Source organism: Agelaius tricolor, unplaced genomic scaffold (assembly GCF_023055355.1).
Source record: "Agelaius tricolor isolate 1412-34295 unplaced genomic scaffold, bAgeTri1.0.p SCAF_1, whole genome shotgun sequence".
Lineage (NCBI taxonomy): Eukaryota > Metazoa > Chordata > Aves > Passeriformes > Icteridae > Agelaius > Agelaius tricolor.
In genome coordinates, this window is record NW_027269261.1 from 27,737,811 (window position 1) to 27,750,473 (window position 12,663).

At 37.9% G+C, this 12,663-nt stretch overlaps 1 protein-coding gene across 1 annotated transcript in view; it reads left to right on the forward strand.

Moving 5' to 3' along the window:
- Nucleotides 1-12,663, forward strand: part of SOCS5 (suppressor of cytokine signaling 5) — a 57,523-nt gene that overhangs the window by 6,630 nt on the left and 38,230 nt on the right. Inside the window, exon 2 of the mRNA XM_071427770.1 lies at nucleotides 5,631-5,812. The gene's annotated coding sequence lies outside the window, so the exon portion shown is untranslated. The remainder of the gene's footprint in view (nucleotides 1-5,630; nucleotides 5,813-12,663) is intronic.

Consider the following 12,663-nt stretch of genomic DNA (forward strand, 5'->3'; position numbering starts at 1 on the left):
AATGCAGTTAACCTATTTAAATGTTTGTATCCCATGTATTTTTAAAGTACAGACCAATATAGAATGTAAGGTCCTGTGAAAGATACATTCCTCACTGAGCTATGTGTGCCATGTAGGAAGCACAGGGGCAGGAGTTTATACTTTATTGTAAAGTGCTTAAGAACTTCACCAGAACTGCCCAGAAATCTGAAACACAAAAATTAGCTTTTTCTGTCTGATGCAGAAACAGAAGAGAAGGGCAGGGGGAGATGTTACTAATGTTGAGTGTACATTAACAAGATGCAACAGAGCCTTAAGAATGGAACATTTAATATGTTACAATTTATTTGCTTAACACATGCTAGAGAGACCATGCCTCCAACACAGAATGTATATATCAGAATTCAGTATTAAAAAGGATCTCATACCTCGCCTCCTGAGGTGTTTATAATTGTCAGTCACCCTGCAGATTTTACAGCTGATAGGAAAAAGAGAACAGTTTATTGTCTTACTGTGTCTTGAAGGTTTTATGTGCCTGGACTCATTAAACAATGACCTTGTCAGATAAGAGCTGAACAAAGGAGGATAACATAGCAGTTCTAGCAGTTCTGTTGTATGGTATTTTAAACAGTAAGCTGTAATATTTAATAAACCAAATACACAGACTTCCAAGTGGCCGGAGAGATAAGTAATGGAATAGCTAAAAGAACATCTGGTAGGATAGTTTCTTCCCTTTCTGTCATCTGTAAGGAATGTTCCCAAGACAATAAACTTAGGATTCAACTGGAAAAATGGTAATTGTTTTCCACTCCTGTCATCAGGAAACTGAAGACAGAGCAAAGCATTTAACTCCTTTTATCACAACCACAGATGTCTGTAGCATTCCCCATACCCCTCATATCCCCAGATTAGTGTTTGCATTCAGGGAATTTAAGACTTTAGGATAGGTGTATGCACTGTACTTGCAACCTGAATGTTCATGAGTGTAAAATAAATTACAGAATTATTACTTAGGGTTGACTGTAACTGCATTTTACATTCCATACTCTTTATTTCAAGCTGACCACTCAACAAGATTACAGCTGGCAAAAAATTAGGACTGAGAGGGATGTATTCAAAGTTCAGGAAAAACTTTCCAGCTATAATAGTTCAGATTCTGGCAAATTCCATCAAATATTTCAAGGAAAGAGAAACTCCTTCCTGAAGCACATACTGTGGAAACACTGAGGTTCAGTTGCCTAATCAGAAGCATCTGTTGTCTTCTTACACACTAAGCAGACTCCAGCTGCTGCTGAAAAAGGGCTTAGAACACCTGTAAGTCATTCCAGAATTTTCTTTTTTTCACTTTCATTTTATTTCATTTCATTTCATTTCATTTCATTTCATTTCATTTCATTTCATTCCTTGATTTCTCATTTCATAAAGAATTTTCATTTCATGAAAGGAAATGAAATCTTGAGATTTCCATGAGTATACTTTTACTAACTTTAGGTTCATTCCATTCCATTCCATTCCATTCCATTCCTATAATTTTTCCTAAGAATTTTCTTCTTTTTCAGTTTCATTTTTTTCATTCAATTTCCTTTCCTGCCTTTTCATTACACTTCATTCCTTGATTTCTCCTTTTATTTCCTTACATGAAATTAAAATTCTTCATTTCATTTTCCTTCATGAAATGAAATCTCAAGATTTTAATGAGTATCATTTCATTAAGGTTAGGGTCATTACACTGCACTTCATTCCATTCCATTAAAAAAAACTTCTAAGAATTTTCCTTTTTTCCCCATTTCCATTCCATTCCATTCCATTTCCTCTCCTGTCTTTTCATTTCAATTAATTCCTTCTTTTCTCATCTCATTTCCTTTCATGAAATGAAGAATTTTTATGAAAAAACCCATGAAATTTTGAGATTTTCATAATTATGATTTCATAAAGATTTGCGTCATTTCACTAAACTTCCATCCATTCAATTGTGTTTAATTGTTTTCATTTCAGAATTTTCATTTTTTAAATTTTCATTTAATTACATTCTATTTCCTTTCCTCTCTTCTTATTTCATTTATTAATTTCTCATTTAATTTCCTTTTATGAAAATTCTTTATTTGTATGAAAGCAAATGATATCTCAAGATTTCCATGAGTACAGTTTCATTACATTTCTGTTCATTTCACTGCACTTCAGTTAATTCCTTCCATTTAATTGTTTTCACTTCACTCCATAACTTCCTTTTTTTCACACTAACCTTTAAACAAGTCTGGGACTGCAGCTGAGATGCCCAGCCCCATGCATGGCCCTGAAAAGTGTGGAGGCAGCATTGTTATTAAAAAAAGGCAAATCTGTAAGGAGAGACAAGGTAAATAATTATCTTAACAATGAACTTTATTTTGAAAAAATACAGTGGTCTGAGAAACAATTTCATATGATGTCATTCTAAATCCTAAAACCACATTACAACACTGTAAAGCTGACTGGCATTTAACTGTAATGGATCTGTAACACTAAGATGAATTTATTTGAAGAAATATTAGAAATGCCAGGACAATGAATGTAGTTACAATGGTCTCTACTCTCTTGCTAAGCCCCATAGTCCTCCCTGCTGACTTTTTCTCCAAAATAAATGTTAGCAGTAATGGAGGCTAATATCACCTTACAAAGCTGTAAGATCATATATCATCAGAAAGGGGAACTCTTTTCCAATGAAAATAGAAAAAGATTTTCACATTCTCAAATGTCTTAGCTTTTGGCCTGTGGAGTAAAACCAACTCTTTTTGAAAAATAAAGCATTATTTTATGGAAAACTTATGCTTCTTCAGAGCCTAGGAGCTATAATAAGATACTTTCTTTAAATCATTGCAACTCTTGAAACAATAATGCAACTCATATGTTTTCTAAGCCAAATTTAATAAGTTTTCATAAATATCTCAACAAAAGCAATAAGTCTTTCTAGGAAGCAAACATATGATAGGAGAACCCACAACTTTTTTCACTGTCTCTCCACTGTAGATGAGAGCAGTCAATAAGAATTGAAAAGCATTCCAGAGGTAGAAAAATGTGTTGTGACAGAGTGAGTGGCACATGGGAATCCTGCAGGCAGTGTCAGTGCTGTTACAGTGCTGTGCCAGTACTGCTCTGTCAGGAGCAGTAAAATAATAAAAGTTGTCACATGTGTTCAAATTATAGACTAATTCTATGAAAAACCTTTACCTAAAAAATAGAAAGCAAAGTTTCAAGATCTTGGGAAATAATTTGAAGATCTTTTAAGCCTCTCTAACTCTGCTTTTTGTGCACATGAACATATTGACTGTTCCTCCTGTGCAGGAGGACTCCTCAAGAACATGGGCTTTTTCTGTATGTCCCTTAATCACTTCATTTCTTCATAAGCCCTGCAGCCAGAAAGAGTCATTGCAGGTCATCTTGTCTTATTCTGCCATGGTAGGGGCAGCTGGATTTCACTAATCAAGCCCACCACTTCCAGTAGAAAGATACCCAGCCTGGCTTTTGAAATGGCAAATGCCAAGGGATCCACAGGCCAGCCTTCTCCAGTTTCCCTGAAACCCTCAAGGTAAAACCAAGGGCTCTGGCCCCAGAAGAGAAGGGAGTTTACCTGTGTGGAGTGGGAAGTATTCTCTCAGTGTCCCTCTTAGTGAAGAGAAGCTCCATTTATTGGGACAGGATTTTTTAAACTTACATGCAGAAGCCTAGAATGAAATCTACAGAATTGGATAAGAGTAGACTATTAAAAATTGAAAAAGACTGAAACTCTTTTTCAAACTGTTCAAATTTCACAATATTTACTTCAGATCATAGAAGTCACATCAGCAAACCAAGTATTTTTTTTCTGTCAGGAAATCTCAAATCACACAGCAGTGCTAAATGAACAGAAAGTAAGAAGAATAATTTCTGTGCCCTTTTCTTGGCTCAGTTAATTGTAAAACACATTTCAGCCATGTTACAGAAAGGCCCTTGAACAGATTATGAATCTGCCAAATGTTAGGCCCAAGGAAGGGGAAAATGTTTAAGAGACATCTACAGCTAATCCCTCATATTAGAGAGAGTTTGATTGGCTGCACCAGTAGGTGTCAACTTGCTTCAATAGCACCCTAAACGTGTACTGTGGAAAAGGATGGCCAAGGCAGTCAAAGAGATTTAAATTCATTCAAATTTGAAGGGAAAATTTAAAAAAATCAATTGTCTTTATTTTATGGTGTAATGGATTTCTGCTGTAATTCTGTGAAACACCTAAATTTATCAATGTAAATTCAGACCACACTTTAAAAAGATCTGATAACTTTGTAACCATTCTGAAAGCAAAGTTTAAACACTACTAGGAATTAACACCCTCCTGACAATATGAGAACTGTGCTGCTGGCTACACATTAAAGGAAAAATTTTGTTCTTATGTTAAGTAAGGCATTACAACTCCAGACCAGTCAGCAGGGATTTCTGGATCTACTGTGAAAAAGAGGACAGAGCCTTGTCCTGAATTAGTTCATTGCTTTCTGCTCTGCAAGTACATAAATCATAAAGAGGAACCTTTAGATGATTTTAATTGAACACTTGGTAAAGAGGTAAGTCTGTTCTAAGATACTGCTTACATTTGTAAGGGAAAAGAATAATAGAAAGAAAATGATCTTATGGAAAGACAAGTGAAGTTATATAGAAATCCACATCATCACTATTAAATAAAAATGAAATTTAAACTTATTGAGACATGAAGCTGTATAAATACTGGAGCAGGGTGAAAGGCATTCCACTATCATGAAGGAGTTACAGAGACTTCAGAAAACAAATGCACAGTTGTGAAAGTTCATATATAAACTTGCCATCTTGATACTGTCCATCACAAATATACAGCAAGTATTGGGAGGACAAAAAAGGAATCCATTACAAGCATTATTCCTGTTTTTTGAAAAAAAATTATCTCTGCTGTGACATAATCTGTTAACTTTTAGCATTTGGTACCTTTAAATCAGAATGAGAAGCTAATGCAATCCACCAAGAAACTCATCTAATATCCTTCCAGCAACTCACTACCAAAATTGGAGAAAAAAAAAAAAAAGAAGACAATGTTGAACTGAAACACTGACAAAACTGAGTTCCCAGTAATATGAAAAAAGAGAGCCAAAGTGATATTCCAGATGGAGATTATTTGGATTTACAGCAGTGAACTGTGTAAAACTAAAGAAATGGCAATAAAGAATGAAAATCAATCTGACTGTTAAACAGAAGGGATAAGAAACAGTGCCACTGAGAGACGGGTGTGTTAGTCAGCAATGTGAAATGGGATATCTTTGCAAGAGATTGGCTCCAGAGCTGACAATCCTGCAACATGTCAGTTCTTTTGAAAGTAACACCAGCAACTCCTATTAAATACCAGCTAATCTGTAGTGACTTATGAAAACGACTTGCCCATGCACTGTTACTTTACAACAGGGAACAGAGAAGGGGTGAAATAACTCTCTCCATCCCTCCTTTGCTCCAGAGGCTGGCTTTGCAGTGCTGGCTCTGGAAGTCTCCTGCTCTAGCAGTGGAGGCTGATGGAGGACCCCAAGCCTTAGGGAGATGGATGCTGCAGCACCTTCGCACCTGAGACCTGAAGCTCAGTGACAGGATCCAGTGTGCATTCACCAATTTCCTCTTCACTCTTAAAGGTGCTGAAATAAGGAATAAAGAAGATATCTGGGGTGAGACAGTTTGAAATGGACTCCCTGCTGCCTTCACAACTACAAGTCAGGGTCTCAGTGCCGTTCACACAGCCTCCTTCCCACTGGAAGAGCAGCACAGCTGGGAAGAGGATCCCAGGAACTGACCTGCCATACTCAAGGGCATCAAGGTATCTGAATCTTTCTTAATGCTGGAAAAGTAAATTATAAATGTATTTTATTTCAGTGTGATGTTATGCTACAGATGACATTGACATTTACAGGCTTCTTCACAGCTCAGTTTCCAGTTTGCTCTCACGTTTATCTGGTATCTTTACCAGGGACCACCTCCAGCCCACACAGCTCCAGCTGAATTCTGCACTGCACTCACAGACAGCCCTTGGCCCTATGAAATGTTTAATCTGGGGTGTGGCAGAACCTTTTCCCTGCTAAGGACTGAAAGCCTTCTGATCACCTTTGACAGGGCATAACTTGACACACATTTTTATATTATCCAATAGTAACCAGAAAAATAAATAAAACGTGTTGGCAAGCAGCCTGAAATAAAATCACAAGTCACATTGAGGCCTGACTCCTATCTCACCTTCCCTTCTTGTTTCTTTCAGTCTCACTCAGCATTTTAAAACTTAGTTCTTCCTCAAAGCATCCATCTAAGGCTGAGATCAGGGAGTAAAAGCCATAGGGCTGAAATGCTTTCTTTTCTCCCATTGCCTAGAGATGCACAGCAACAGCTGGAAGGGGCCTTGTTCTTCTGGACACAACCCACAATCCTGAACTCCAACATTTGGCTTCTGCTATTTCTGCATCAGCCTCCATTTGCCAGCCCATTGCTGTCTGCTGCTTCTCTTCTAGTTCATTCACCCACTTTTCACTCTTCCTGTGCATCCTGGTTTTTACTCACACCCTCCCCTCCCCAGCTCTCTTCCTACACTGTTGCTCCTTCCTTTCTTCACCTTTGTAAACTCCAAGTCTTGCTGCATCAACTTCTAACACCCAACAACAATATCTTCTAGAACAGGGTTTTGACTCTCTCTTCATGCTCATGTGCACACACCCTTTATGTGACTCTTATTTATGAAATACATGCTTAATATAGCAGTAGATGGTTTGTTATCTTCCTGCATCAGGTTGAGTCGAGAGATCGTTTATTCACACAGGTCTCTGGAAAGGACTTGTATTGGAGCAGTGGTTGGTTCCCAGTGGTTGGTTCCCTACTGTGTTTTTGCTTGGTACCATGTTCAGGATCATCCATGAAAGAAAGGACAAATTAGACCAGTTCAGTCCCACAGGTAAAAGCAGCAAAGGGTAATAAAAAAAAAAAAAAACAACAAACCCTAAAAACAAAATCAAAACCAAAGCCAAAACAAAACAAAAGAACCACCAACCAACCCACCAACAAAACAAACCATGCAAAAGAAAGCAGACAAGAAAAAGTCCTTCAGACAGAAATCAAGGTTAAAGGTTTAGCAGTCAGAACAGTATCAGAGAGGAGAACTTCATATGACAAACATCCCATGATATGCAGGAAAAAGGTGAAGCCAGATTTCACTGAATCTTCAGAAGTCACATGTGTTGGCTCCCCTGTACAACTCCTAGGGGAAGGAAGTACTTGTATTTAAAGCTTTCTGTTTCTATATTGTTTCCTAAGTTATACCTACTGCTTGTGGAGTAAATGGAAAAGTGATCTACACCTGTTATATCTAAATCTCTTACCCTGTTTGAAGTATACCAGAGCAGAACATCTATCTGACATTTTAAATTAATGAGACACTTGTGTACTGTCTCAAGCTGTGCCACTGTCAATCAGCTCAATTTTGTTTAATACACTGTGCTCACAAAATGTGTGAAATGTTTTCTAGATAGAATGGGAGTGTAATCCTGACCTTTACAAAAGAGTAAAATTTAGATAGCTCATTCTCACTCTTGGCATATTTTACTGCTAAGACATATTTAGCACAGTCTTAAAATTGAAACTCTTATCAGAGCTAACATAGAATGGAAAGTAAAAGTCAGTAAGAATGTCCCTAAATTAAACTGTATCAGTCTTTCCCACAGTTCCTGTGATATGTTCCAAATGGATGGCAGTCAGATGGTAATTATAAATCACTGCTTTCAGTTTTCTAACTTGAGCATGGTCCAAGATAGACAGTGAGCACCTCTGAAATAGCTTATACTGTCACCTCAAAGACTTCAGGAAGATGTTAGGTTTGCTGTCATTCTGTAGGACTTACAAGGCAAAATCTGAAAAGTGTCTTCTCACATAAGGTTTTTGTACCCCTTTGCAGTTCGAGAAGGTGTTGGGCAGCAGCAGAGACTCTGGAATAATCTTCTGTGAATTCAGGAAGATGGTACTATACCATGTCATTCTTAAGTCACATTTGAATTTTTTTTCAGGAACAGCACTAGAAACTTTTTTTTAAGATTAAAGTTATTGGCATTCATGGTGGGGAGCAGGGGGCATCCTGCTGAGTGGATTTTAAAAAATTCTTTGGATCAAATTCTATCTGTCACTAACTCACAAAAATATATTAATAGTGCTCAAAGGATCATGAATTGCACTCTTGATCTGTGAAAAATACAGACTGGATAAGTTTCCTACTTGCAGTTTCCTCTTCCACAGCTTGCAGGATCTTGTGAAATGTTCTAGCAAATTTGGGCTGGAGTAATACTAGAACAGCTATAGAAAGTGCTGGATACAGAAAAATGGAGCAATGGACAGTAGAGGCTCTTCCAAAAGGAAGCTTGAGAACACATAAATATATTTCAAACAAAAGTTCTGAACTTGGTGAAATTTGTACAGAGGCTTAACATTTTACTTAGTGACTAACTCTTTTTAAATCAATGAGGCTCTTCACAGCATGTAAAATTTGACACATACACAAGGCTTTACAGGATGAGGGCCAAATATTTTTTTTAAGAGTGTGACTTGCTTGGAGACATTCCAGAGGAAAAAGAACCATGTGGAGCTCTCTATAAAATTGTTGGCACCATTCTGCTTATTAAATAGACATGAATTCAGTCAAACAAAATAAGGTCTAGACATTTATATCAAGTATGTGGAAGTTTGTGCCTATTCCTAAGTTTTAAAAAAAGTGATAATGCTTCTAGATTTCTAGGTTGGGTTAAATTCTTGTAAATATTCATTTAAAGTTTTATAAGCTTCCCTCTCTTGCCTATTTTAGTATCTTACCTGTGGTTCCTCTCTCAGGCTAAGTTTGCTCTGTGAGCCAGTAAATTGCTGTAAGTTTCAAGCTGACATGGAAAATAATTTCTGTTATTTACTTTATTATCTTAGATGTGGCAAAACATAAAACTTTGTATCTTACCTCAAGTTAATTCCATGCTGAGACAAGAATTTGTTGTTCAATTTGCAGCTTGTATATTGAAGAGCAATATATTCATTTCAGGAACAGAGTCTAATTTTAGATCCATATTGAAGGTGTGATGAAAAGGCAAATGCTGGGAGTGTCGGTAGGACTTTTCAAGAGCAAGCCCAATATAGTTCTTGAACTTTATAATGATTGTGAGATGAAAGAAATCATAGAATAGAGTTTACTGATCTAAGTGGAACCTGTTACATACCTGAAATTATTTACCCCCCAACTGTTATCATGGGCATGGTCTCAAACTACTTCAGATAAATGTGTCAAGATTAGAGCTCTTCAAGAAAACAGAAATAGTCATTTGGCCCCCTGGGAGCTGGACTGCTGGTGGGTAGCTGCTGCCAGCACTTTAAATAAGAGGTCAGGGGAGACATGTGGAACATCTGGCAACAGCAGCTACTTTTTTTAATCACACAGGCCACAGGTCACACTGTACCACAGCTCATAAAATCAGTCACTTTTAGCAAAGCAGGTTTACTTGACCTCAAGGTGTCCTGAGGTCAGATTCAAAAACTTCTGCAGATGTCAACAGGAACCCAGCAGGATCTTCACAAGCCCCCAGGTGCTTGCTTCCAATTGGTTTCTCACTGGGGCTGTCTTTGTAGGAATACTTGAAAAACAGTTCAAAAATATGGCACTAGGTGTCTTAAGGCACACTGCTTCAGGCTGTGGACAGCCAGATGCTGCCTTTTGGGTAATTGGTTTTCAACTACAGCTAGGGCAACTGTCCCATATCCATACCAAAATCCTCTAGTCCTCCTAGTCTTGTAATGTAGGAGACCTGGATGGGTTAATAGGGAGAATTACTTCATGAACCAAGTACATTTTAGTGAACAGAATTGCACAGAATGTCTTGGAAGTCTTCTTCTTCTGTGACAATCCCTGTGAGTTTTTCAACAGATATAGCACCCCACATATACAGGGAAAAGAATAGTTTCTTCACCAGCTGGGCTGGGCTTGATGCTTCAAATCATCCCTGAAACAAGGATTCCTTCCCTTCTATAGGCATACTTTCCAGAGCAATTTCTGCATTCCTATTTTTAAAAGTTGCACATTTTGAAGATATGGGAACACATGCTCTTTGCAAGATAATCTCCAGCTCCATACTGTCACACTGCTCAAAACCAATTTTAATGCATTGCTGCAAAGTCTGTTATAGAAATGTATATAATCTATATGATGACTTGCCTGAGAAAAAATGGCTAATATTGCCAAGAAAGGTAACTGCATTTTCAAGGTTTCAGAGTGTTTAGAGATAGAAGCATTGAATCCAGAGCAATGTCCTTGGAAACTATACAGCAAACACAAGGATCAGCAGAGTAGCACTAGATGGCACTACAGTAATTTTCTCTCAAAAAGCAGAGGCCAAGCCCAGGGAATGATGGACTCAGCTCCAGCTCTGAATGAGAAGCTCAGATATACTGTCCAAATTTTACTTGAGTGGCCTAGGGAGATTCTAAGGAATATGAGGTGTAGCAGTCTTTCCAAGGATTAAAATATAGAGCCTTCAGTTGGTTGATAAGTGATATAATACAGATGATGAAGAGTGGAAAGCTATCTGAATGTTTTAATTTCACAAAGTGAGACCACAAGGTATCTGAAAATCCGTTATGTTCTACTGAATCCAAGGTAAGCGTATCTAGATTCAGCACACCAAAAAGCATCTCACTCGAAAGCACACCAGAAGTGTTAAGTGTTGTTTGGGCAATCAGACAGTTCATTGTCTGTCTGCAGGTACAAACTGCCTGTTTGTAATTACAGTGGTTTGTGCTTAAATTGAAAACTTGACTTCCTTGACCAAAATCACTTGGATTTCGGGACTAACCTCATAGCTTACATTTTCTGTCACCCAAAGTTAAATGCTGGCTGTTGCCAATTTCTAGTAATGTTTCCCACGGGTGATAGCTAACATCAAAGCTCAATACATATCTTGTTCTTATAACAGTCAATATAGCTTGTTATCTCTAGCACACTGGTTTGAGAGCTTTTGGAATTTTGCAGAGGTACAGTCTTTACACAGGCAGAACAGAGTGACTCTGTAGCTTACATTATCAAATACATATAGGAGAAAATAGAGCCTGTCAAGAAAGTCATACTCATTCTTGTAGGCTGAACCACTTTAAACTAAATTCATACATTTGTGGCATTGAAAATAAACATGGTCTATCTCAGATTTGAATTCTAAAACACTGTAGAACCAGATTTATAAATCTTGAAATTCCTTTAAAATAAATATCCAAGTGCAGATTATTCACTGCAACAGCACTACAAGTTATTTTTATGATATAATTATTTTTCTATTATTTCTGTGAGTTATATTTTGCCTTCTGTTATGCTCCAGGTTCAAATCCTCAAGGGTAATTATTATCTATTTCACTGGAATCAGTGGGAGTTAGATATTTCAAAGATAGGAAACTCTGACATTTAAATTTTAAGGCAAGTTCAATATGAATGTTTGAGTTTCTTCAGGTAAATCTTGTTCTAGTCATACAGCTACCTGTACTTTAGGGATATTGCCAGTAAAAGTCCATTTACTTGTCAGTCAAAAACAACCAAAAAAACCCTACTAGTACATTCCTTTACCATAAGAATGGTCTTTATCAATGGAAATAGCCTGACTGGAGACACTACAATCACTTAGGTAAATAAGCACTGGAACCAGTAGTATTTGACCATAAGCTCTGCTCTCACCCAGCCACTGTGTGGAGGTTAACTCAATGGGCTTTCATCCCAAAAATGCTGAAGAGGGTTAACAGCATAAAAATCTAGCATTGCACCCTTACTTCAAACTGCCAACACTTAAATAGCATCATTTAGTAATAAATGAGACGCCCCTTGTGCTGGAATTGGACTGTTTGCCCATGCAAGGCTAAACCTGTGGTAAAGATGAGAGACATATGATCTCCAAAAACACTTTAAACTGTCTCTTTCAGTCATGAGCCACTGCTCTTTGAAACGATTCCTGTGTGGTTCTGAGCACATCCTGAGAAAATGTTCTGGTTGTCCTACTTCTTCTAATGTGTTCTCTAATAAGGGCTCCTTTTAATCTGTGCTTTAAATCTCCTTTAATCTGGTCATGGTTTCACACTTTGAGATGTTTCCCTGAGGCCTCCTCTCACCTCAGAAGAGGCTTGAAAACAACCATAACTTACTGCTTGCTTTCTCAGACATGTCTGTGACTCTGTTTCTGGAGTCCATGTTGGTTCTGATAGACACTGCAGGCTCCATCCTAGATGCAGGAATGGTCTGTGTAGCTGGCAATGAACTGTGGCACTCTCAGAATTACTTGGTGAAAGTCTGATGGGAAATGCAGTTTATTGTTCCCATCTTGCAACCTGGGTGACTTAGAAAAAGTCAATCCCAAGAACCCATTTGAAGTCCAAAATGGCATCTGGAAAAGATCCCCAACAATGTAGTATGCCTGTGGGAAACAACAACAGTGCCCCAAAGCTCACTGTTTTCTTTGTCACCACACCAGAACAGGGTGACACGGAGGTGGAAGAGCAAGGCCAGCTCCAGTGGAGGTGTATCAGTGCCCAGCTGTGCAGGCTTGGGAAGAGCACTGTGCTTGACAGATGTGCTCAGTGCATTGCTAGTGACATTGGCACACCGCTCTGGGTCTGTGTGTGTGTGGGTGT